This window comes from Podarcis gaigeae (assembly GCF_964106915.1).
Source record: "Podarcis gaigeae genome assembly, chromosome: 12".
Classification (NCBI taxonomy): domain Eukaryota; kingdom Metazoa; phylum Chordata; class Lepidosauria; order Squamata; family Lacertidae; genus Podarcis; species Podarcis gaigeae.
The window spans coordinates 41,588,643-41,615,013 of NC_139688.1; the positions used below are offsets into that span (position 1 = coordinate 41,588,643).

General features: G+C 45.2%; 1 protein-coding gene and 1 long non-coding RNA gene across 2 annotated transcripts in view; one reads left to right on the forward strand and one right to left on the reverse strand.

The window, feature by feature from the left end:
- The first annotated feature begins 1,970 nt into the window (after positions 1 to 1,970).
- Positions 1,971 to 26,371, forward strand: part of LOC310828473 — a 37,536-nt gene continuing 13,135 nt past the window's right edge. The window contains exons 1-2 of the long non-coding RNA XR_014556939.1: positions 1,971 to 2,162; positions 11,432 to 11,523. This is a non-coding gene — a long non-coding RNA (uncharacterized lncRNA). The remainder of the gene's footprint in view (positions 2,163 to 11,431; positions 11,524 to 26,371) is intronic.
- Positions 21,569 to 26,371, reverse strand: part of THRB (thyroid hormone receptor beta) — a 163,420-nt gene continuing 158,617 nt past the window's right edge. The window contains exon 12 of the mRNA XM_083706033.1: positions 21,569 to 26,276. The gene's annotated coding sequence lies outside the window, so the exon portion shown is untranslated. The remainder of the gene's footprint in view (positions 26,277 to 26,371) is intronic.

Genomic DNA, 26,371 nt, shown 5'->3' on the forward strand with positions numbered 1-26,371 from the left:
CAAAGCACAATGTTAAACAAGATTCTTCTAGCAGTCACTAAAAACATGCTGTGTAGAAGCAGATCTTTCAGAATGTCTGCAGTTTGCAGTCCGGGCAGAACATGAAACTTTTCTCTTGAACAGCAGAGGTCTCTAGAACCCAGAAGTCTCATCCCTGCATTTTGCTTTGATCATGCCATCATTTCCTTCTTAGTCACTTCACACGCCTCACTTGCTTTTCTCATGTATTCGGCACACTTTCGCACTCATGTCTTCAATATGTACCCAGCCACAATACACCCAAGAAGCAGTATCAGATTACTAGATATGTGTGTAATTACTAAGGACCCATCTGCACCACACTGTACATTGAAAGCAGTTTGACCGTTTTAAAATCCTACACAACATCCTGGGAACTGTAGTTTTAAGGGTAGTGAGAGTTATTAGAACTGTCCTATGCCCCTCACAGGGATGTGGGTGGCAGTGGGATAAACCACAGAGCCTAGGGCTTGCTGATCAGAAGGTCGGCGGTTTGAATCCCCGCGACAGGGTGAGCTCCTGTTGCTCAGTCCCTGCTCCTGCCAACCTAGCAGTTCGAAAGCACATCAAAGTGCTAGTAGATAAATAGGTATCGCTCCGGCGGAAAGGTAAACAGCGTTTCCATGCGCTGCTCTGGTTCACCAGAAGCAGCTTAGTCATGCTGGCCACATGACCCAGAAGCTGAACGCCGGCTCCCTTGGCCAATAAAGCGAGATGAGCGCTGCAACCCCAGAGTCGGCCACGACTGGACCTAATGGTCAGTGGTCCCTTTACCTTTTTATGCCTCTCACAGAGCTAAAATTCCCAGTGTGGTTTAACAACTGATCCCACTTAACCAGGAGATGGGGAACTGGAGCTTTCTGAGGGGTCTTAACAACTCTCAGCACCCTTAAGAAACTACCTTTCCCAGAATTATTTTTTTGGGGGGGGGGGGGAGAGAAGCCATGACTTCAAGATGTTTTAAACACATTGTGCAGGTGGCACCCAAGAGTGGTTGTAAATATGGCCAATGGTTGGGGATAATGGGATTTGTAGCCCAGCAATGTGCAGAGGCCACAGTTCACCAACGCCTTGGTTACACCTAATGCGTAGTTTGGTTCTTCCCTTTACACAGAGGGCCTTTGGGCAGAGGGCCTTCTCGGTAGTGGCACCCGCCCTGTGGAACATCCTCCCATCAGATGTCAAGGAAATAAACAGCTATCTGATTAATACAAAACATTTTAGTGTCAACCCTGTTTAGGGAAGTTTTTAACATTTAATGTTTTATTGTGTTTTTAATATTCTGTTGGGAGTCGCCCAGAGTAGCTGGGGAAACCCAGCCAGAGGGGCAGGGTATAAATAAATTATTTTTTTTATTATTAATATTTTAACAAAACGTTACACAACACTGAAGCAGAATATGGTTACCCAGAAGTGTAGCAGATATTCAAAGTACCTGGGTGTTCACTTCAATGCAGAGACCCTGGTATTTGATGAAGAATATGATGTCCCCATTTTCAAATTTTTAAAAAATGTGTTTATCTCTTCTGAATTTCACAAGCCATGTCACTGGGTTGAATGAGAGAACAGCTCCTCATTCCAAGCAACTGAAACAAGCAGCAAGGGAGGTGGTGCATGGCCAGTAAGCTGAGCTATCCATGGGGATGGGGAAGGGGAAGAGGGAGAATCCCATAATGTTAAACAGGACGGGAAATGAAATGGAAACACTCATAGGCAAGAGATGAGAAACCCATCAGGCCTCCAAATGTTGGACCACAACTCTCCATCCCTGCCAGATACCAAACGCCTGCCCTCCAAGTTATGGGGAAATGCAGTGCCTCTGACAAAATAAAATAAAAATAAATCCACGTTTGCTAGGTGAGCAGAGGGTTAAGACACAAGTTCCCTTTAAATTCCTAGAGGGCACTTTGTGAGGTCACATCCTCTGCTTGCCCAGGTGGGAAAGGTAACAACAGGAAGATAATCCTTAGCATTTCGTCTCACCTGGGGAGCAGTCTGTTTGTCTTCCTACAGCCTTAGGGAAGGGATAAGAGGGTCAAAAGCACCACCTTTGACCCTAAACCATGTATTTTGTCATCTAGAAGTATATTTTGCCTGACTTATTTCATGGCTGTTTTCTGCTTGAATTGCATCTGCAGTTTTATGTAAGTAAACGATTCTATTTTTGTAAGTATTCTTCCATTACAGACTTCTGTGCTGTTGTTTTGTTTAGAGGGATAAATAAAATAAAGGAGAAGAGCCAGCCTTCCTAAAGCATCCTGAATAATAATAATAATAATAATAATAATTGTCAGAGCTGCCCCAAGGTCCCAGCTCACAGAGGACCAACGCCAGGTCGTCGTTATGTACAAAAGTCTTTATTGAAGTTCAGTTTCCATTTCAAAGCCGCAGCGCGCAGCTCTACGTCTTAAACCCTAGACCGTCAAAGTCCCGTCTGAATCTCCTCCCCCCTGACACCAGTTTAAGATCCTAGCCCTGCTCCACCTCTTCCGCTGCTCTCTCCTCCTCTGGGTCCTCCTGCCCGCTGGGGCATTCCGCTTTCTGGACTCTTCTGACGCTGAGTCGCCTGACTCCTCCCCCTGCTTCCGGCGGGCTTTAGGACCTGGTTCCCAATCCTCATTCTCTGCTGTCCCGCGCGCCTGTACATTTGAACTTGTCTCTCACGCCAACCCAGTGACCTTCCTCCTGACCGTTACACTGCTTCTGTCACTGCTTCCCTCTTCCGGGAGGCTTGCTGGACTTGACCTCCCCTCCTTTGCCTGACTCTCCGATGGAGGCGTGGTCAGCCCTGACTCATCTTCTCTCCCTGGTGGGGGATACGCTGGCCCCAATACCTGGGACTCTTCCCCCCCACTATGCTCTGGTGGGGAAGCTGGTCCTGATTTCCAACTGTTGCTCTGGGAGTCCCCGCTGGCCCCTTGCTCCTGGAGTGTCCCCCTTGGGAACCCCCTTGCCCTGGCCACCGGCGCCCCCTTCTGTGAATCTTCCGATTCGCTGGAGAGGCTCATGGAATCTCTCGGGCCACTGTCATCTTCTCCTACGCTCCCCTCGGATTCTTCCCCTTCACTCTCCATCTCCTCCCTTCCCTGTGCTTCTGCTCTTGAGCCCCTGACAATAATAATATATTTATACCCCGACCATCTGGCTCAGTTTCCCCAGGTTTCTGGGCAGCTCCCAACAGAATATTAAACGCACTATAAAACACAACAGAAAGCTTTGTCCCAAGTTTCTGTGTTCATGCTGCAAAGGGTGATATATATTTAATATATATTTAACTCTGCTAAACTAGACACTCGTCTTACTCAAGTGAGCAAGAGGAAGGTTAATTAATACACAATGCGTCCTATCTTACTTTCCAAATCCATCACAAGACAGGTAAGATCAGAACTGGCACAAAACCATCATTGGTATTTCAATTTATATCTCCCTTTCCTTCAGGGAACTCTAGCTGGCACACATGGTTCTCCCTCTGTCCATTTTGTCCTCACAACAGCCCTAGAATAGTAGAGTTGGAAGAGACCCCGATGGTCACCTAGTCCAACCCCCTGCAATGCAGAAATCTCAGCATGAAGGCTCCCATCCAATTTGAAACCCAACTGGACCCTGCTTAGCTTTGCAAATGTGCCAGCAGTTTTATCGCTGCACGAGTTGGCCCAAGGTCACCCAGAGAGCTTGATGGCGGAGTGAGGATTCGATGTCTGGTTTCCCAGGCTCAAGTCCAACGTACTAACCACAACACCACATTGGCTTTCAGCTCCAGGCCCCAAAGCTAACCAGAAGGTGCTTATATTTCCCCCTGTCATTCATCTCCTTTTCAGCCCATGGATGTTTGTATTTTCCTCCTCCTCCTGTTTAGCGTGCAGGAGTTCCTGTACAAATTAGAAGATTTTGGGAGTTGTCACTTCTAGGCAGGGGTGAGATGCTGTCGCTGCTAAATTCAATTCTCCTTCAGAACTATTAACTGTACAGGAGCAACATCCTTTTTTGCATTTAGTCTCTTTAAGGTTTTTGTTTGTTTAAATTCTCTCTGCATCTCTATCTACTCTTAAAAAAACCTTTAAAAATTTCTTAATGTTGTGGCCAGTCTTAGGACAGGACTTGACTCCCTCCTGGCTTCCGGGTAACTTGACAATCAATACTCGGGAACAAATTGCACAGTGTTTTATCCTCAGGAACCAAGGCTGCTGTTTTTGGCTGGCTCAGAAGGGGGAGATGTAGAACAAGGAATGTCGCTGTCGGAACAAATTTTCCACTGCCAAGTGAATTCTCTAAGGATTTGGTTCAAACTCTGCTTTTTTTTGGTCCACATGACCAGTTCTGGGTAGGCGCTCACATGGACAAACATAACAGATTAACATAGCAATCAGAAAACCAGCAAGTCCTGTGGCTGCAATAGTTTAGCAGCCATAATCATAGAAGTGGCTTATTTGTAACTTTGGGGTGGGGTGGAGTGCAGAGTATAATCTGGTGGTATAATCTACACCGTACAGCTGAGCTCTCCACAGGAACACCCACAGGCTTGGTTCACATGATCCTTCTCTTCCAAGGATCACACAGATGTGGGGGCTCTGTGTGTGTGATCAGGTGACCACATGGAATACCTGCTTCACAAATGGAGTCTATGGGGCTGGCTGGCGAAGGAGAGATGCTTATGGGAACGTAATAAGGTGGTTTGTATTGTTTGTTTGTTTATTGGACTGGTTGGCTGCGTGTTACACTGAGGTTCCCAAGTGACTTGTGACACATTTAAAAGTGTCAACATAGATATGTTACAGTCAAACCTCTGTTCCCGAACGGCTCCGTTTTGGAATGTTTTGGCTTCCAGATGCCGAAAACCCGGACGTAAATGCTCCGGTTTTTGAACATTTTTCAGAAGCCAAACGTCCGACATGGCTTCCATTTGAGTGCAAGAAGCTCTTGCAGCCAATTGGAAGCTGTGCCTTGGCTGTTAAACATTTCGGAAGCCGAACGGATTACGTTTGACAACCAAGGTTTGACTGTACAGTGGTACCTCGGGTTAAGAACTTAATTCATTCTGGAGGTCCGTTCTTAACCTAAAACTGTTCTTAACCTGAGGTACCACTTTAGCTAATGGGGCCTCCCGATGCCGCCGCCGCGCGATTTCTGTTCTCATCCTGAAGCAAAGTTCTTAACCCGAGGTACTATTTCTGGGTTAGTGGAGTCTGTAACCTGAAGCGTCTGTAACCCAAGGTACCACTGTATAATAATGACACAGTCATACGAAACACTTGCAATTCCATAAAAAATATACAAAATGTATCACCGCCACAAGGAACTTAGGTAGTGCTATAACAGCAAAGATACTAGCACCAAGTCACTCCATTGGGTCATAGAATCAGAGAATTGTACAGCTGGAAGGGAACCCCAAGGGTCATCTAGTCCAACGCCCTGCAATGCAGGAATCTCAACTAAAGCAACCATGGCAGATGGCCATCCAACCTCTGTGTAAAAACATCCAAGGAAAGAGTGTCCACCACCTCTCATGGGAGTCTGTTCCACTGCCAAAGAGCACTGTCAGAAAGTGTTTTTTTTTTTTTTGAAAGTTTAGTTGGAATCTCCTTTCTTCAGACTTGAAGCCACTGGTTCGAGTCCTACCCTCCAGAGCAGGAGAAAACACAAGTGTTCCCTCTTCCATGTGACAGCCCTTGAGGAATTTGAAGATGATTATCATTTCTCTTCTCAATCTCCTCTTTTCCAGGCTAAACATACCCAGCTCCTTCAACCATTCCTCATAAGGCTTTGTTTCCAGAGCCTTGATCACTGAGTTCTGTATTGTCAACACTGGCTGGCAACAACTCTCCAGGATTTCAGACAGGAGACATTCCCAGCCCTGCATGAAGATGCTAATGATTGCACCCAGGAGCTTCTGCATACAAGACAGATGCTCTATCCCTGAGCTATGGCCCTTTCACTTTCCCTTCCACTTTCAACATATAATTGTGTTGCCACCCCCAACCAAATATACAAATGAGTGTTATGTCACATTATGTCAGGCTTCAGGGAATCAGCTTCCTCCCCCTTTGGCAGTAGATAAGCAGAACCAGTTAGAAACTTTAATGATCACAGTGAGAGAACAAAGAACCTAATTCCTAGGAATGGCGATGCTCCCAATTAATGGTTTCACCCACTTCCTCCCTAGTCACTCCCGTCAACACCATGTCTTGTACCTTGAGCTTGTAACCACTGTGCTGTCTGTGCTGCCACCTTATCAGCTCTTCTTGACCTTGGGCTGAGTGGATTAATGCTTTCCAAACAGTGAATCTGTTAACTCTCTCCCTCCCAGTTCTTCTCCTCCTAGCTGTTCCCCATTCAGTATCTCCCAGCTTCTGCCTTCTGAACTATGTCCTTCTGCAAACCACTGTTCCAAATCTACACTGTTCTCCTGTTCCTGGGAAGATTCAGGATCCTGATCAGGAGCAGGGGGAGGGGGAGGCTCCCACCATTCTTCCTCAGTGCAGCTCTCCTCAGCTCAGTCACTGACACAGTAACATATGACCAAGACAGACTATGTTCCCACCTAGCACAATATTGACAACTTTGACTGCCTCAGTGTAGGTATTTCACAATATCTGCTACCTGATCCTTTTTATGAAAGTTGGAGATGTTTAATCAATAACCATATGCAAATGTTATGCAAATTATTTCAGAATTTGCATCTACACATGTAGATCATCATAAGCAGATTTTAATGCAAACTTATTTTGCCCTCTTTTCCCTTTTGGGAGTCTCGTTTGCATACATGCAGATTGATATTGTGTGAATGGGCACTCAGTCAAACGGTAAGAAACATAAAAGCAGTTAGGGCTTTGAGCTGGAGCTCCTATGTGAATGACCCTCAGCTTCAGAGCAGAGGATGACGATCCAATGAATTTACAGAAATGTCAGGAAGAAGGAGAATGACATAACCAAAACTTATGCAGGGTGTGTTTTTTGGGGGGGAATGGGACTCCTGAACATTACAGTGATAAAATAAGAAAATCATATTTACAGAGATGAATAATGATCAAAGACTGAAGTGAAATCAAACCGCAGAGCAGAGGGAGCGAGAGAAAACAGCAGGGGTGACACAGAGGACAGAGGGGAGGCTATATCTTTCCAGACGAACACCCTGAATCAAAGTGAAATGTACAACTAATTCAATCCACCCAAGATGTTTCGGGGGCAACTCAGATGTGACGTCTCCTGCAAAATTACTCCAGCTGCTCCACACACCACCTTGCAATTCTTGCCAGGAAGTGAAGAATGGGCTGGCTGGAAACAAAGGGAAAATAACCCACAAAGAACCCTCCCATGTCCATATATATATCTGTATCTGTATCTGTATCTGTATCTGTATCTATATCTTTATGTAAACAGACCCCTGACATTAGGTCTAGTCGTGGCCGACTCTGGGGTTGCGACGCTCATCTCGCTTTATTGGCCGAGGGAGCCGGCGTACAGCTTCTGGGTCATGTGGCCAGCATGACTAAGCTGCTTCTGGCGAACCAGAGCAGCGCACGGAAACACTGTTTACCTTCCTGCCGGAGCGGTACCTATTTATCTACTTGCACTTTGACGTGCTTTCGAACTGCTAGGTTGGCAGGAGCAGGGACCGAGCAACGGGAGCTCACCCTGTCGCGGGGATTCGAACCGCCAACCTTCTGATCAGCAAGTCCTAGGCTCTGTGGTTTAACTCACAGCGCCACCCATGTCCCATATATATCTATATATATATTGCAATAAATAAATAAAACCAAATGACTCAACCAAATGATATTTTAAGGAAGCCATTCTTATTGGGAAGTAAGCCCCATCAAGCACAGCAGACAGGGCTGGGGCACCTAACCATCATTCCTAACCATAGTCTATGCTGCTAGTGTATGCTTGTAAAACGTGGACCACTTATAAACACCATCTCCAACTTCTTGAAAGATTCCATCAATGGTGTCTCCGAAAAAATTTACACATCACCTGGGAAACGGGCAAACTTATGCCAGTATTCTGGAAGAAGGAAAGATCACCAGTGTCAAAGCGATGATTCTTCAACATCAACTTCGTTGAACTGGTCATGTTGTGCAGATGCCTGGATATTGTCTTCCAAAGCAGCTACTCTATTCCGAACTTGAAAATGGAAAGTGTAATGCTTTCAACAAAAGAGAATTAAAGACTCTCTCAAGCCAAATCTTTAAAAATATAGTATAAACACCAACAACTGGGAAACACTGGCTTGCGAGCGCTCCAATTGGAGGACAGCCTTTACCAAAGGTGTCGTGGGCTTTGAAGACGCTCAAACTCAGGATGAGAGGGAGAAACAAGCTAAAAGGAAGGCACGTTTGGCAAACCCTCACTGTGATCAATTCCTATCTGGAAACCTATGTCCCCACTGTGGAAGGACATGTGGATCCAGAATTGGCCTCCACAGTCACTTATGGACTCACTTTTAAAACTGTGTTTATGGAAGACAATCTTACTTGGCTACTAAAGGTAAAGGTAAAGGTACCCCTGCCCGTACGGGCCAGTCTTGCCAGACTCTGGGGTTGAGTGCCCATCTCACTTAAGAGGCCAGGGGCCAGCGCTGTCCGGAGACACTTCCGGGTCACGTGGCCAGCGTGACATCGCTGCTCTGGCGAGCCAGAGCCGCACACGGAAACGCCGTTTACCTTCCCGCTGGTAAGCGGTCCCTATTTATCTACTTGCACCCGGAGGTGCTTTCGAACTGCTAGGTTGGCAGGCGCTGGGACCGAGCAGTGAGAGCGCACCCCGCCGCAGGGATTCGAACCGCCAACCTTTCGATCGGCAAGTCCTAGGCGCTGAGGCTTTAACCCACAGCGCCACCTGCGTCCCTTTGGCTACTAGTGATTGCCAAAGAAGGAAGATTTGCTAGCAATGGCACCATTCCTCTGGGCCAGAAGTATCCTTGCAGTTGTTGTTGCATACATAGACTTTTCTGCTCCTTTTGTATTTCTGAACCTAAAATTCCTAATAAAAAAGCTTCTGTTTTTTCCACAAAAGTTATTTTAAACATTCCCTCCCAACTCATTATAAATCATTTTCCAATGTGCTTTTGTTATCTTGCATGTCCACTACATATGGTAGAATGTGCCCTCTTCAGAGAATCATTGTTTAAGTTTGCTGTGCAGATATTTGTCATATCTTGACACAGAAGGATATTTTTTTTAATCGTGGCAGCTAGTGTTACCATTTGATGTGCTAGCTTGACGGCTTGTGCACATAGTGGCTTGCACATGTTGTTGTTGTTTAGTTGTTTAGACGTGTCCAACTCTTTGTGACCCCATGGACCAGAGCACGCCATGCACTCCTGTCTTCCACTGTGTCCTGCAGTTTGGTCAGACTCATGCTGGTAGCTTCGAGAACACTGTCCAACCATCTCGTCCTCTGTTGTCCCCTTCTCCTTGTGCTCTCCATCTTTCCCAACACCAGAGTCTTTTCCAGGGAGTCTTCTCATGAGGTGGCCACAGTATTGGAGCCTCAGCCTCAGGATCTGTCCTTCCAGTGAGCACTCAGGGCTGATTTCCTTCAGAATGGATAGGTTTGATCTTCTTGCAGTCCATGGGACTCTCAAGAGTCTCCTCCCTCTATTTTGCAGTGTGCTTGGAGGTCACTATGCCACCCAACACATGAGTGCTCGGAAGGGTTGGGACTAGCTGGTAGAATCATGCCACACAGACCCCTGGCATAGCTAGGAATATCTGCACAGAGCCGAAGCAGTTACTTCTCAATGTGCACATTCAGGACATGTATGTAAGCAGTCATCTGCAGCATCTGGTGAGGATTTTACCAGATTGCCACAGCTGAAAAATAGCTGATGGCTCAGGGGAGGGTAGAATGAAGACAACTTCCCACAACACCGGACTCACACCTCTGTAAGTTGCCACTTGCTAAATGGCGTCCATGTGACATAAACTTGTTTGAGAACAACCGTTTCTCACAGCGAGATTCAGAGCCATTAAATCTGTAATCCTAGACACATTTGCCTGGGAGTAAGTCGCATTGCACTCAGTAGGGCTTACTTTTGAGTCGACACATCAAAGAATGTGCTGCAAGACTGGTGTTCTAAACAAATTTATTCTACACCCCACTGAAGACGATGGGACTTACAGTGCACTCGAGTCAATGTGCCACAGCTTGCACTGTGAGTCTTACAACATTCCTCTCCCCTGTTACATGCAGCTTTTGACAATTTAGTTTTCCTCTTCACACAAAAAAATTATTGCTCGCATGATGACAATATAGTCCAATAGTTATTACCTCTGAGGAAAAAATCACTGCTGTTGTTATTTTTTAATAACGGTTATTACCTGACAAAATAATAGCAATGCCATTTCCCCAACGGTGGTGTAATTGTGGCAAATGGTTTTTAAGGAAGCTCACGATGAATGACTGAGAGCCCATCTAAGAGAGTGGAACAAAAGACTCTTTAAAGTACAAAGTAGGTGGGTTTGAAGATTGCCATAGGTAAATATAATATTAATAAGCATTAGGGAAGGCATAAGAATGCAGAAATACCCCAATGCCAATCTGCAAATCAATAACTCACCCACACTTTGATTCCGATGCCCAATTCTAGCTGCCCCAAATGACAAGGTTTGGAAAAGGCACAATCATTTCCAATACAAAATGGACCCAATCCAGAAACCCAGCATGCATGTTATTGTGTAGGACAGAGGTTTTCAACCTTTATGGGTCCATGGCTCCCTTGACCAACTATATTCTTTCTGCAGCACCCCTGTGGGGCTCAAGAGCCAGCAGCCCCTCGCCCCCTTTTGAATACCCTCCCTTATGGAGTATTCCCTCAGCCTCCTCTCCTTGAGAGTCCTCTGGGCAGCCTCAGCTGTCGCCCGTGGTCTGAGCTTCCCCTCTTCCCCAAAGAGAGGTGCCTCCCCACCCTGCCCTACAGGGGCCCGAGAAGCACCCCCTGGCCAGTCGATGAGAGGGAAAGCACAGGAGAACTTGGGACCAAGTTTACTGGCATTAATTGTACTACCAGTGTGGTGTTGTGGTTAAGAGCAGTAGACTCGTAATCTGGGGAACCGGGTTTGCGTCTCTGCTCCTCCACATGCAGCTGCTGGGTGACCTTGGGCTAGTCACACTTCTCTGAAGTCTCTCAGCCCCACTCACCTCACAGAGCGTTTGTTGTGGGGGAGGGAGGGAAAAGGAGAATGTCAGCCGCTTTGAGACTCCTTCAGGTAGTGATAAAGCGGGATATCAAATCCAAACTCTTCTTCTACCATCTTCAAATTGTTTACTGGTTGCGTGTCCCATGCATTGGTCTTTCCATGATTTTGCCCTGAAGCAATGTCAGACGAAATGGCCTAGAATTGAGCTCAGTGGTGGAGAGACGAAGAGCACACAGCATGAGATAAAAATGTTTCCCACATTGTTCTCTCTCCAGATACATCTATAATGGACACAACACACTCCAACTGTTCCTGTTTATCGCCTTGGCTGGAAAATATCACCTTCTCTTGTTGATGGATCCTTCAGGTAATTGAATAACGCTGAATCGATATTTCTTTCATGCACACTCACATGTTTGTGTGGTTATAAATGGAGAAAAATTCTTCCCATACTTTTTTTCTTGCTCAAGAAACAACAACAGCAACAACAGTAACAACAACTATACCACCACCACCACCACCACAACAACAACAACTATACAACAACAACTGTAGGACCTATACCCACAGGTCTCAGGGCAGTTCACAGGATGAAATTACAATATAAAAACACATTGAGAAGATTAATTTGGCATTTGATTTTAATCAGCTTTGTCATATTGCCCGGAGAAGCATTATTTCCCAAATCCATGTACAGTGGTACCTCGGTTGTCAAACATAATCTGTTCCGGAAGACCATTTGACTTCCGAAACATTCGACAACTGGGGCGCAGTGTGCAGTCGCCAAATTCAACTCAAAAAATTGAGAAATGCGCCTCGGAAGCCATTCGACTTCTAAGGCATGTTCGAAAACAAAAGCATTTACTTCTGGGTTTTCGGCATTCGGAAACCAAAACGTTCGGCTTCTGAGATGTTCAACAACTGAGGTACCACTGTAATTTAATATGCACATTAGGGAACAGAAGCCTCATATCTGCTTCAGATGTCACAGAAAGAGCACTAGGTCATGTGCAGGATAGGGTCCATGGTCCGACCACTGTGCACTTCTGCCCCCTATTGCTTTCTTGGAGGTTCCATCCACCCATAGAAATCACTATAATCCGATTGCCTTTGATCAGAACGTAATGATGTTGTTAAAATATTGCTTTGGAAATGTGGCAGCTGAAGCCCCTTCAGTTTGGTGCTGCTGGCCCTACTGTTAGGGAAAATATGGTGGATGCTTCAGGCAGCAGACACTGGAGTGTGTGGAAGGGCAGCGGCAGCCGTCCCTTCTGAGTTAACTTCAGGCATTCTCCTCTGTCGGATGACAGGACAACCCCCAGCAGTTGTAGAGTCCCATGGATTGTGTGAGCAGATTCAAGGAATGAAACCTGTAGCCCCTCTGTTGAAATTAAGAGTGTGTCCAGTGCTGTTTTTTTTGGGGGGGGATGGGATGCAGGGGTACACATACTCCTAAACCAGGCATGGCCAAACTTGGCCCTCCAGCTGTTTTGGGACTACAACTCCCATCATCCCTAGCTAACAGGACCTGTGGTCAGAGATGATGGGAATTGTAGTCCCAAAACAGCTGGAGGGCCAAGTTTGGCCATGCCTGCCCTAAACATTTTATGAATCTAACGGTAGAAGAAACAACAATTTTAAATTTTTTAGTTTCTTCTCTAGCACGATGAATCGTCAGTTCCCTTGCTACCCCTGATAGTGGCCTCATTTCTTGTCATGGTGTTTCCCGAGTCTCAGGTGGAAATGAGCGTTTAATGTGTGAAGTAGGAGTTGGAATCTAGCACGGTGATTGGTCAGGTTTTTTGTGTTTACTGTATTTATTTTTCCCAATTTGAACTATAAAATGGTGATTTTCTTGAGTCAAAATGAGAGTACCCCTAAACATTTTTTTTAGAAAGAAAGAAAAAAGAGCACTGAGTGTGGCTATTTGCCAGGAATTTCCCAAAGCAGGTTCTAGAATTGTATTGAAGCAAGGCAAAAACAGTTAATCGAGACCTTTGGCACCCCAGTCAACATGGCCAATGGTTAGAAAAGACAGAATTTGTACAGCAGCAACTTCTAGAAGGCCAATGATTCTCCTGCCTTGATCTAGAGCAAACTGCTCATAAACTCTCAGAACTATTCCAAAATAAACATTGCTTTATTTAAATTAAAAGGTAAAGGACCCCTGAATGGTTACGTCCAGTCAAAGGCAACTATGGGGTTGCAGCACTCATCTTGCTTTCAGGCTGAGGGAGCCGACATTTGTCCACAGACAGCTTTCTGGGTCATGTGGCCAGCAGGACTAAACAGCTTCTGGCACAAAGGGACACCGTGACAGAAACCAGAGTGTACGGAAACGCCGTTTACTTGAATTAAGACACTTGGTGGTTTCCATTAGCCATAAGAACACCTATATGTTTTATTTGTTCAACTGAGGCTGAGTACAGTACTTTTCGGAGGACCAGACCTTGAACACTTTTGTCTTGCATTACTGAAAAATTATTGGTGATGTGAGTAAAGCACCATTTTTGAGTGCTTTCGGAAACATTTGGAAACCACTTTGCCTGAAAGTGTGTTGATGGATGTGCTTTGGAGGGTTTATCTTGTTTTAGTCAAGTGGCATTTTTGCTAGATGACGGCTTCCAGTCTGTTTCATAGCAGCCTTTAGACTTGACCCAGCTTCTGTTACGCGTCAGTCAAGGCCCAGGCCTCAACCAGACAAATATTCAGTCACCAGTTGCTCCTCAGCTCAGTGGATACGCTCTGTAATTTTCATTCAATTACTATAATTTGTGTGGAGAAAACCTACATATCTCCAAACTATTTCTATAATGAACTTGAACATTTTATGGTGATGGTCAAGAATAATAAACCAATATTTTTGAAAGCCTGTTTGGAGAGCTTTCTTGCAGTAATCAGTAAGAATCTCTCATTCCTAAATACTCGTTGCTCTTTTTATAGGACAGCAAAGTTGTCGTTGTGTTGTTGTTTTTTAAGTACTGTAGTTTATTAAACCTTCAGCAGTTGAAGAAATGTGGTGAACTATAAGGAAAACAACCAAGTTAGAAAAGGGGGAAGGAACTTGCATCAGAAAGTTGCGCAACTAAAAATTTATGTGCTGTTACAAATATACATTATTTGGATTCTTCTTTTCCATTCTAAAAAAAACGCACCATTCTGCCATCTTGGAAAGGCCAGAATTAGTTTTTTTAACATCCAAATAGCACTACATAGTGACAGCACTACAAAACAATATATTGTATTAATGAAAAGCTGCAAACATTAATACTGTACCTGTTCTCTTCTTTATTCTCTTTTAGATAGACAAGGGTATTTGCCATAATTTTCTACGTAAATTGAGGAGGGGTTTTGTTATTTATTTATTTATTATTAATTTCTGTTTGTTATTTGTTTTTTATTAGTTTTATGTTATGACAATATGCAGCAAAAACATTATATATTAAATATCTTATGTAAAAAAAAAAGCAAAACAAGTGAAATATAAAATGGGGGGGGGGGAGAAAATATATATGAAAAGGAGTGAGGGACAGCATAACAAAACCTCCAGATTGCCATGAATAAATTAACAGGAAAAATATCACCATTTATTTTGTCATTGCAGAAATGCAAAAACAAGACCCACCTCTCAACAAGTTTGTTTTCAGGATTATTAAATATTGTGTTTCTCTCATATGAAAGTTTTATCATTAAGATAGTTTTCCTTAACCAATCAATTATGGTAGGGGATCTTCATTTGTGTGCAATATATATGGTGACCATTTTGCATGGGGGTTCTGTTCCTGTCTGCCTCCCCCCAAAAAAGTTGATGGAGCGTGCGTAAGCCTGCTGCAAGTGAACTGGTTATGTTCCCTTAAATCCACTTCTGATGTGCAATTTATGTTTTCGAACAGTTAATACTATTATTGCATAGGCAAGGAAGGAGATGCATTTTGGATCTGGCTGAGGTTTCTCGAAGGCGCTCACGTCAAGGCCGCAAAATGCTTAATTCAGCTTTGCAGACCTCCCTGCATCCCAGACTGTATTACTTTTCAACTTCCAGCTGACTTGGTTAACCGTGTCCTTGCGCACGGAAGGAACCTCGCTGTCGTGCTCTGATATAGTGTGAGCTCAGAAAATGCTTGTAACAACTGGCGGGCCTCCAGAACTGTTAATGCATTTGGCTGTGCTACCTGCTGTGTTTTTGGAAAGTGGGGGAACAGTAAAATGAGGTTACGAAGCACATCCTTTTGCAAACAGCCGGGAAATCGTACTGGTCGAGTGGTTAGGTCACATAGTAGAATCTTTGAAGGCTGTGAGTTCCAACTGTTAATTGGTTCCAAACAGCCCTAATCTATACAGTGAAAATGAGACTTATGGATTGGTCTGGCTGCTGAATAGGATCCTAACCGCATGCACCGTTTTTTTATTTAAAAAGTGTGGGTGTCAACATAAATAATAGAAGTCAGAATGCCTTACAGGCAGGTGGTTCTGCACAGGAATTAGTTTGGACCTGCATTTATGCACTTTGATGAAGATGGTGCTGCCGCTGAGAGATGTGTTTTGTTGTTCCAGAGCATTGCTTCACCCCTTCCCTGCAGCAGCTGGGTTTTATTGTATTTATTATGAATGCAGTGGCCAATACTGGTCTTCTGGCAGCTTATAGTGTAGCCTTATGAGGCTTTGCCCCCGGGTGGGAAAAATATTGCGCCCGGGAAAGGGAAGTGGGAGCCAACAGACACTCAAGGAATAGTTTCGGAGAAAAGGCTTTATTTCTACCATCCATGAACTGGTAGAAGGAGCAAGTGTGATAGTTCACAAAAAGCATGCGCGGGTTCACAGTCATGTGCACAGAGCATATATTCCCCTTCCAGTTCCCTCCCCCTTTCTCCTCCTTCTTCCAGAGTCCTGCCCATGAGTTCCTCTGATCATGAACAGAAAGCTGTCTTGGGACTATTGTGAACTCTTGGCACCCTTCCCAGGAAAGGGGAGTGAGAGCAGTTTAGCATGTCCAAGAAGTTGCAACTTGAATGAGATAAGATTCAGTTCTCAGGCCTGCTTTGAACAGAGCCTATTCATTAGCTTTTTGAAGCCTTCTCGTGCTGATAAAAGAATAACATTTTGCCTATGTACCAGCATCTTGTGAGAATCCACAGAAAAGCTATAGCTGTGGAGTTTTAGAAGACAAAAAGAATTTTGGACAGTTTTGAGGCCTGGTGTGATTATTGAGTGGGGGGAGGGTGACTTCGGGCCTAGGTGGGGTCACCTGTCCTCACCTTCCTTCAATAGTAGTTTAGTAGTAGTAGTAGTAGTAGTAGTAGTAGTAGTAGTAGTAGTAATAATAATAATAATAATAATAATAATAATACCCCACCCATCAGACTGGGTTGCCCCAGCTACTCTGGGTGGCTTCCAACAAACAACAACAACAAATTACTTGTACCGCGCCCATCTGGCCGGGCCTCCCCAGCCACTCTCGGTGGCTTCCAACAGAATATTAAAAACACAATAAAAAATCAAACATTAAAAACTTCCCTAAACAGGGCTGCCTTCAGATGTCTTCTAAAAGTCAGATAGTTGTTTATTTCCTTGACATCTGATGGGAGGGTGTTCCACAGGGCGGGTGCCACCACCAAGAAGGCCCTCTGCCTGGTTCTCTGTAACCTCACTTCTCGCAGTGAGGGAACCGCCAGAAGGGCCTTGGCGCTGGACCTCAGCATACTAAAACATGAAACATTAAAAACGTCCCTAAAAGTTGTATAGTATCAGGACTGCATAGCCTTTCTTCTGATTCCTCAGAGCCTGATACTGTTTTTTCCCCACATATACACACTATGTATGCTATGCTTACTTTATACTGGGCTGTACCTTAGTTGTAATGAGTAGTGGGCGTGGGTGGGGGAGCTTGCAGAAGACAATAGGGCTGGCCACTTCCCCCCACAATAATTCTAGCACTGATTGGCAGGCCTATTTGTATTAGCTGAAATACTTTGTAGAGAATGTGGGAGTTCAGGCTAATGGCAAGAATGCCCAAGGCCTCTTAGTGTGACTTCAGTAACATTAGTCCTCCTTGAGTGCTAATTTCTGTTTCAAAGTGCACAAAAGAAATGTTAAAACATTGCCCACGAGAGATCAAACTGATTGTGTCAATACGTAATCTGCTAAACAGCCCCTATGTATATTTTTAGCTTAGAAGATTGGGAGAACATTATCAGATGGAAGCCATTAAATTTGTCCTGAAATACAGAAAGTGTCAATAAAATTTCTGGAAAATATTTGCTGCTTTGTACACGTGAAAAGGATCTAGGGGGCTTAGTAGACCACAAGCTTAACATGAGTCAATAGTGTGATGCAGCAGCAAAAACCCCCCAACCTAATGCTATTCTAGGAGGCATAGACAGAAGTACAGTGGTGCTTTGGGTTACATACGCTGCAGGTTACAGACTCCGCTAACCCAGAAATAGTACCTCGGGTTAAGAACTTTGCTTCAGGATGAGAACAGAAATCGTCCTCTGGCGGCGCGGCGGCAGCAGGAGGCCCCATTAGCTAAAGTGGTGCTTCAGGTTAAGAACAGTTTCGGGTTAAGAATGGACCTCCGGAACGAATTAAGTACCATATGTTCTGGCGTACAAGATGACTTTTTATCCCTGGAAAATCACACCAAATGTTGGGGGTCGTCTTATACGCCGGGTATACGCATTGCGAAGGAGGAGAGGGAGCTGGTGAGCAGAGGCGCCCCTTCTGAAATCGCTCCTCCTCCCTCCCCACAGAAGGGGACACGGAAAGTCCTTCCGAGCGTAGCGCTCGCCTGCCCACCCACCAAACGCCTCGCCTCGGGATGCTGCTGCTGTGATGGAAGAGGCAGCGGAGGGGTGCACGCTCTGGCCCTGGCGGCGCTCAAACTCTATAACTCTAAAACTGAACAGCAAAAGTTGGAGGGTCGTCTTATACACCCAGTCGCCTAATATGCCAGAATCTAGGGTACTTAACCCAAGGTACCACTGTATAATGTCTATTCTGCTTTGGTCAGATTACACTAGAAGTGCTGTGTGCAATTCTGGGCACCACAATTTTGACATGAATGTGTGCAGAAGAGGGCAACCAAGATGTTCAAGGGTCTGGAAACCAAGCCTTATGAGGAACAGTTGAGGGAACTGGGTATGTTTAACCTGGATAGGACACTGAGAGGAAATATGATAGCCACCTTCAGATATCTAAAAGGTTGCCCCATGGAAGCAAGCTTGTTTTCTCCTGCTCTGGATTGTAGGACCTGAACCAACTTTTTCTGCCCACGGTGCTCCTGAAATTATATTATGTATAGCCACATAGTCCAGTCACTTGTAAACAGAAGCAAAAATGTAGTTGCCCCTTTTCTTGGGAACCTCCCTCTTCCTCAAAAGAATTGTGCACTTTTGTGAGTCTCCCTGAGAATGTTTCCAAAAATGCCCTCTCACTTTGGTAGCCTGAGGAAGTGAGAGAAGACCTCCTTTGCCCAGCCCTTGTAATAATAACAGTGTGGGATTCACACACACACACACACACATGCATTTTTTTAAAAAAAATATTGTGTCTCAATAATAATAATAATAATAATAATAATAATTTATTATTTATACCCCGCCCATCTGGCTGAGTTTTCCCCAGCCACTCTGGGCGGCTCCCAATCAGTGTTAAAAACCGTACAGCATTACATATTAAAAACTTCCCTGAACAGGGCTGCCTTAAGATGTCTTCTGAACGTTAGGTAATTCTTTATCTCTTTGACATCTGATGGGAGGGCGTTCCACAGGGCGGGCGCCGCTACCGAGAAGGCCCTCTGTCTGGTTCCCTGTAGCCTCACTTCTCGCAATGAGGGAACCGCCAGAAGGCCCTCGGCGCTGGATCTCAGAGTCCGGGCTGAACGATGGGGGTGGAGACGCTCCTTCAGGTATACAGGACCGAGGCCGTTTAGGGCTTTAAAGGTCAGCACCAACACTTTGAATCGTGCTCGGAAACGTACTGGGAGCCAATGCAGATCTCTCAGAACCGGTGTTATGTGGTCCCGGCGGCCACTCCCAGTCACCAGTCTCGCTGCCGCATTCTGGATTAATTGCAGTTTCCGGGTCACCCTCAAAGGTAGCCCCACGTAGAGCGCGTTGCAGTAGTCCAAGCGTGAGATAACTAGAGCATGCACCACTCTGGCGAGACAGTCCGCGGGGAGGTAGGGTCTTAGCCTGCGTACCAGGTGGAGCTGGTAGACAGCTGCCCTGGACACAGAGTTAATCTGCGCCTCCATGGACAGCTGTGAGTCCAAAATGACTCCCAGGCTGCGCACCTGGTCCTTCAGGGGCACAGTTACCCCATTCAGGACCAGGGAATCCTCCACACCTGCCCGCCTCCTGTCCCCCAAAAACAGTACTTCTGTCTTGTCAGGATTCAACCTCAATCTGTTAGCCGCCATCCAACCTCCAACCGCCTCCAGGCACTCACACAGGACCTTCACCGCCTTCACTGGTTCTGATTTAAAGGAGAGGTAGAGCTGGGTGTCATCTGCATACTGATGAACACCCAGTCCAAACCCCCTGATGATCTCTCCCAGCGGCTTCATATAGATATTAAAAAGCATGGGGGAGAGGACAGAACCCTGAGGCACCCCACAAGTGAGAGCCCAGGGGTCTGAACACTCACCCCCCACCACCACTTTCTGGACACGGCCCAGGAGGAAGGAGCGGAACCACTGCATGACAGTGCCCCCAGCTCCCAGCCCCTCTAGACGGTCCAGAAGGATGTTATGGTCGATGGTGTCAAAGGCCGCTGAGAGATCCAGCAGAACTAGGAAACAGCTCTCACCTTTGTCCCTAGCCCGCCGGAGATCATCAACCAGCGCGACCAAGGCAGTTTCAGTCCCATGGTGAGGGCTGAATCCCGATTGGAAGGGATTCAAATGGTCCGTTTCCTCCAGGCGTGCTTGGAGTTGTTCAGCAACCATCCGCTCAATCACCTTGCCCAAGAATGGCAGATTTGAGACTGGGCGATAGTTGGCCAAATTGGCCGGGTCTAAAGATGTTTTTTTAAGAAGCGGTTTAATGACCGCCTCTTTCAGCGGGTCTGGGAAGGCTCCCTCACAGAGGGAAGCATTCACCACCCCGCAGAGCCCATCGCCCAGCCCTTCCCGGCTCGCTTTTATCAGCCAGGATGGGCAAGGATCAAGGAGACAGGTGGTCGGTTTCACTCGTCCAAGCAGCCTGTCCACATCCTCGGAGGTAACAGATTGGAATTGATCCCATGTAACAGGACCAGACAGAACTCTAGCACTCTCCCGCCCTGGCCCTGCTCCCACAGTGGAGTCTACCTCCTTCTGAATCTGAGCGATTTTATCTGCAAAAAACTTTGCAAAAGCATTGCAGGAGATCTTGGGGTCCCTACCAGGCCCCGGTGGTACAGGTGGTTCTGATAGATTGCGAACCACCTGAAAAAGTCTCCTGCTGCTGTTTTCTGCAGATGCAATGGAGGCGGCGAAGAAGGCCCTCTTCGCCGTCGCCATTGCCACTTGGTAGGCTCGACGTTGAGCTCTAACCCGTGTCCGGTCTGATTCAGAATGAGTTTTCCGCCACCGGCGCTCTAGCCGTCTCAACGCTTGTTTCATCACCCTCAGCTCCGGGGAAAACCACGGGGCTGTCCGGGCTCCATGCAATCGGAGAGGGCGCTTCGGAGCCAGACAGTCAATAGCCCTCTCTCAAGGCTCGAGAGAGTTCCCAACCTTGGGACAAGCCTTTTTCCAAGGTGTGAGAAACTGGCACAGGCTGAAGCAACCTTCTTTAGCTTGCTCACCAATTACCCTGAGCACAGGTGCATGTGCCTGTGTGAAAGAAGGTACACTTGTTGATGTGTACAGCTCAGCTGGTGTGTACACAGACTGTCCACTAACTAAAGGCTGCATGTGAAGGCTGCAAGTGCAAGAGTACAGCTCCACTATTTTTGCAGCTCAGCATAGCGGGAGCTGACGTTTGTCCACAGACAACTTTCCGGGTCATGTGGCCAGCATAACTAAGCCGCCACGGAACACCGTGGCAGAAACCAGAGCAGCGAACAGAAATGCTGTTTACCTTCCCGCCGCAACTGTACCTATTTATCTACTTGCACTGGTGTGCTTTCGAACTGCTAGGTTGTCAGGAGCTGGGACAGAGCAACGGGAGCTCACTCCGTCGCGGTGATTCGAACCGCCGACCTTCCAATCGGCAAGCCCAAGAGGCTCAGTGGTTTGGTCCCCGGCCCCACCTGAATGGGCCAGCGAGACATTTAAAAGGATGATGCAGCAGGGAGCGTTGCACCATTTGGGTTTCAATCCGGGCAGCATCACATCCTTGCTGGTAGGAGATGCTTAAAAGTCCTCAAGCACTCTAACAAGCTGATTTTAAATTCCTTAAAGAAGAAACGGAGACGCCAACCACTGATCAGTTATAAGATTTTTTCTTTTTAGAATTCAAGCTTACACAGTAATCTATGCCCACTATAGTCATAATTACATATTAATATCTGCATACAAAAGCTATGTAAAAATTATATTCTTCCCCCAAATATACAAATTTTCTCTTCAGATAGTTTAAAACATTTGTGATCACATATTTTAATATAGCTTAGGCTGAAAAAATATTACCCATCTAGCATATCACTTAACACTGTTTGGAAAACAGAACAGAACAAAACAAAACATTTTTTTTTAATAATAAAAAAAAGATCCTATTCCAGAATTCTCTGTCTTTCAAATAAATTCATGTAACTTCAAACAGCCTCAGGGCATGACTCCAAAACACAGAAAGGGCAACTCTAAAACCCACCAGAATCTTTCCTATTTTTATTTTGTAAAGAATATAGTATTATATTGGGGGGGGGAATGAAGCCATTTTGAGGAATTTTAAAATTAAGAACATAAAGAAACAAGAGGGGAAATTACTCATTCATGCCCTGATATGATCTTATCCAACACTAGTGTAATTAAATAAAGTGTCTTTTTAATGTTTAACATTGTGCTCAGTAATTTACATCAATTCAATCCACACCGCGATGTAGATTTACATTTGATTGTCTTGTGCATAAATAAGGGTTCGCTTTTAAAAGTTAGGTAAACTGTGCAAATAGACAGTCACAAACAGCTTATTACTTGCACAATATTGCTTTTGAAGGCGACATCGTTGAATGTGGATCAATGCACACAAGCACTGCAGACTCTCTTTGCATTTGCTAACATTTATACAACACAGTAAAAACTTTGTGAGAAAAGGCCATACCTTTTTTGTCATTGTGATTTTTTAAACTTTATTTTTTTAAAAAGCAACATTATTTTTCTTTTTAAAATAAATGTGCTCGCTTTGTTTTAAATATTTTACGTGGAAAATAAACCTCTACCGCTCTAGGATATCGTGTCTCTATAAAAAATTATATAAGGGTCATATCGTAGTAGTATCAAAAGGGAGTATCTGATAAATCTAGTTATTTGAATAAAGTTACAATAATAACAGGACAAACCCAAACTTCTCGCATAGGTCTTTGCTGTCTCCAGAGTTGCAAAAAGGCAGGCGAAGAAAACTTGCTTGTTAACGTAGCACATCTCAGGGCACAGTGTCTTTGCAATATTTGTCTCCCAAACCTCTCAACGACCGTGCGAGGCAAGGGGCAATTCTGGAATATAAGGCTGAGAGACAAGTGACTTGCCCAAGGTCACCCAGTAGGCCCTTAGCAGAGCGGGAAAATGTTGGTGAACCAAACAGTCTAAAATTCTGATCACCTAGATGAGGGACCGAGAAACTTCAGCCTTTCGCTTGTGGATGGACTCCAGCTCCCATTGTTCTTGACCACTGGCTGTGCTATCTGAGGCTACTGGGAGCTGGAGTCCGTGAACATCAGGAAAGCCAGAAATTCCCCAGCCCTGACCTAGACCAAACTGACTTTTTCAAACAAAGCAAAAAATGGATGCGTCTTCCCTGGTTTTGATTCTCATTGCTGACAGTGGGGGAAAGGGTTAGCCTTGCAAGCTATTTCTGAAAACCATAAGACTGGTTGGTTTTGCTTATGATTTATGCAGCGAGAAGAAGTCCGTATGACACCTACAAGTTAAGAGTTCCATAGCATAAAGATAACATCACTAGCAATGACACGCTCCTCTTGCAGTCAGTAGCTTTGTCCAGGCAGATTCCGGAAGAGTCATCTTCCTTCCAATCCCGTTTTGATTTTGCTTCTCCTTTTCTGTGCTCCGCTCTGCGATGGAGTGATTATTTAGCACAAAGATAAAATCACAAATGTCCAATGTCTAAATTCTGACATCTGTATTTTGGCACAGTGTTGTTACTTTTAAGAAACTGCTATCTCACCATATAAATACATTGTCAAGAAATTACAGAACTCAGTTGCAACACAAACCCAGTGCAGCTTAAACATCTGTTTGTTTAGAGCAAGAAATAGTAAAGATGACACATTTTTTTAAATAAGGAGTTTTTTTTCATATAGAGAACACTCCACTTGCTACTATACCTAGAGCAGAAAGCAAAATTGAGAGCCATGTGGCACTGTCAACAAGCAGAAATAAACGCTGTGCAGTGTAAAAAATCATCTTTGTTGTGTTCTGCCAAAAGGCTCAATCCACACAGGAAAAAAATACTGGGTGTAGGATTTGCCACTATGAGTAGTCAGTTCTGAAATCTACCCAAGACGCTGGCCATGATCTGACAAAACCTTATAGTTTACCAACCTCGGCAGGACTGAGGACTATGTTCATTTTTTAAAAAAATACCCCACATATATTTAAACAAACTAAGGACTCAAACATAGGTCCCAATTCTGCTCTCTCTCCCTGGTGTAAATGAACAGTGAAATCGCTGAAAAGCCTGTGGAGCTACAAATGTAAAAAACCGGAGTGACTGAAATAAGGATTTAACACCTTACGTTTTGCTAGACCGTCTCCGGAGTACAAAATGGCTATCGAGTTGTGATTGATGACTTGATGGTAACTTAAGTGAATTGGGCTGCACTTACCTAGTGAGTCCCATTGAATTACGTAGGACTTACTTCTGAGTAGACATGCTTAGAGTTGCAGCCTTAAGTGTCTCTGAAGCATAGTGTGCATTGCTAACCAACTACCACTTAACGTTTTTGTCTCAAAGGTGCTTTAGAATACTGAGTAACAAAGAACTAGTGACCTATGATGTTGGACAGTAGTCCTAAAGTGCCACCTGCAGCTCTGTGCCTCCCGTTCTCATCCATGATGGGAAATGCTCCATATGAACAGAGGGATTCCTTGTTGCAAATGGCGGAAAGGGTGTTCCTCTGCCCTTAGAAAACAATGGGAAAGTTGTGGAGCTGGATGTGCAATGGGGCCAGTTGGCTGGGCTGGAAGGCTTCTTCTCTCTGGCAGAATATGCTTTTCCTCCACTGCAAAGGAAGCTTTGGGTACATCCCTTCAGAGTGTGATGACTATTTTGTTTGGAGAAAGTATTAAAAGTCAGATTGGGACTTTGGGCCAGAGTAGGTGAGCCCCAGTGCTTTTTTCCCTAAAAGAATGTTCAGCGGTACTCTCATTTTGACTCAAGAAAATCACCATTTTATAGTTCAAATCGGGAAAAAATAAATACAGTAAATGGACAAAAGTACAAAGGTTCACAAAATGTTTAGGGGTATGCATACCCCTGCGTACCGCCGGGAAAAAAGCACTGGTGAGCCCCATAAATTGATCTTTCAGGCTGTAAGCCTATACCTACTTGACATGAGAGCAGGGGCCATCAAACTGAATGGGACTTGCTGGCGAGTAAACATGCATATGATTTCAGCATTAATTTATTAGTGGGCTGGGAGAGGCTGGGAGGCAGAAAATGTGAGCAGGGTCACGTTTTACCCTGCACCCTGACCTAAACCGGCTACCCACAAGCCGCTGCTTGCACCGTTATGCACCGTTGTCAAACGTATTCCATTCCAGAATCCAGTTTGGCTTCCGAAATGTTCAACCACCCAGGCGTGGCTTCCGATTGGCTGCAAGAGCTTTTTGCACTCAAGCGGGAGCCGCGACGGATGTTCAGCTTCCGAAAAATGTTCAAAAACCAGAACACTTACTTCTGAGTTTTTGGCGTTCGGGAACCAAACGTCTGATAATGGAGGTGTTCGGGAACCAAGGTTTGACTGTATTAATATATTTTCCCTTATTGCCCACTAGGACCAAGAGGGTGAAAGTCAGGAAGGCAGCAGTAGGCAGAGCAAGAGCCAGTGACAGGTGGAGCCAACTAATTTTGGTTTTGTCCCCATCCTCCTCCTTGCTGACTCCCTCTACAAGGTAGAGGCGGACTTGTAGGAGCCTAAGGTGGAGGAAGCAAGTAGCCGAGACCAGACCCTGGACCAGTTGTAAGATAGAAGACATGCAGGTCTTCTTGGAGGAACTGAGATTGATGGGGCAGACGTCCCATTTGGTAATCGAGCAGCCTCCATGGCTAATGGCTCAAGCAAGAACCAGGAAGTGGGATTTTGATCAAGAACCAAATGGTTCTCATCTTATTACCCTGGGGCTACTTTTAAAAGATGAGAAAGGAGACAGTTGTCTTTGTGTGTCTGGGGCGCTGAAGCCTCTCAAGAAAAATAGCTCTTGACTAAATGGCTTTAAGGATGCACCCAGACCCAAAATGCTTGCCGTATTTCATTTCACATTACTCTTTTGTTCCCTATTAATCCAGTTTTAAACTTTACATGTTTCCTCCGCATGCAGGGTTCTCTGAATTGGGGACCCGAGTCTTTGAAATTTATATTAAGCAATGCTGAATTCAGATGATTATGCCACACATTTCCCACATGCGCTTGATGATATGTGCTGAGAAATGGGAAGAAACAGGGAAACTTCCAAGACAGGACTGTGAAGTGCCTGCATTTCTGATATCATCAACTGCCCAGTTTAGCATCTGCTAAAAGAATTCGGCAAGGCCAAGGAGGAGTTGGGGCATCATGATGGAAATTCAGCATAAATGCTTGATTCTGTAGGGTTAGGGAAGGTACAAGTCCTCCATCTATACTGTGCATGGCCAAACTTGGCCCTCCAGAGGTTTTAGGACTACAATTCCCATCATCCCTGACCACCGGTCCTGTTACCTAGGGATCCCAAAACATCTGGAGGGCCAAGTTTGGCCATGCCTGATGTAGAAGAAGAAGAAGAAGAGTTTGGATTTGATATCCCGCCTTTCACTCCCTTTAAGGAGTCTCAAAGCGGCTAACATTCTCCTTTCCCT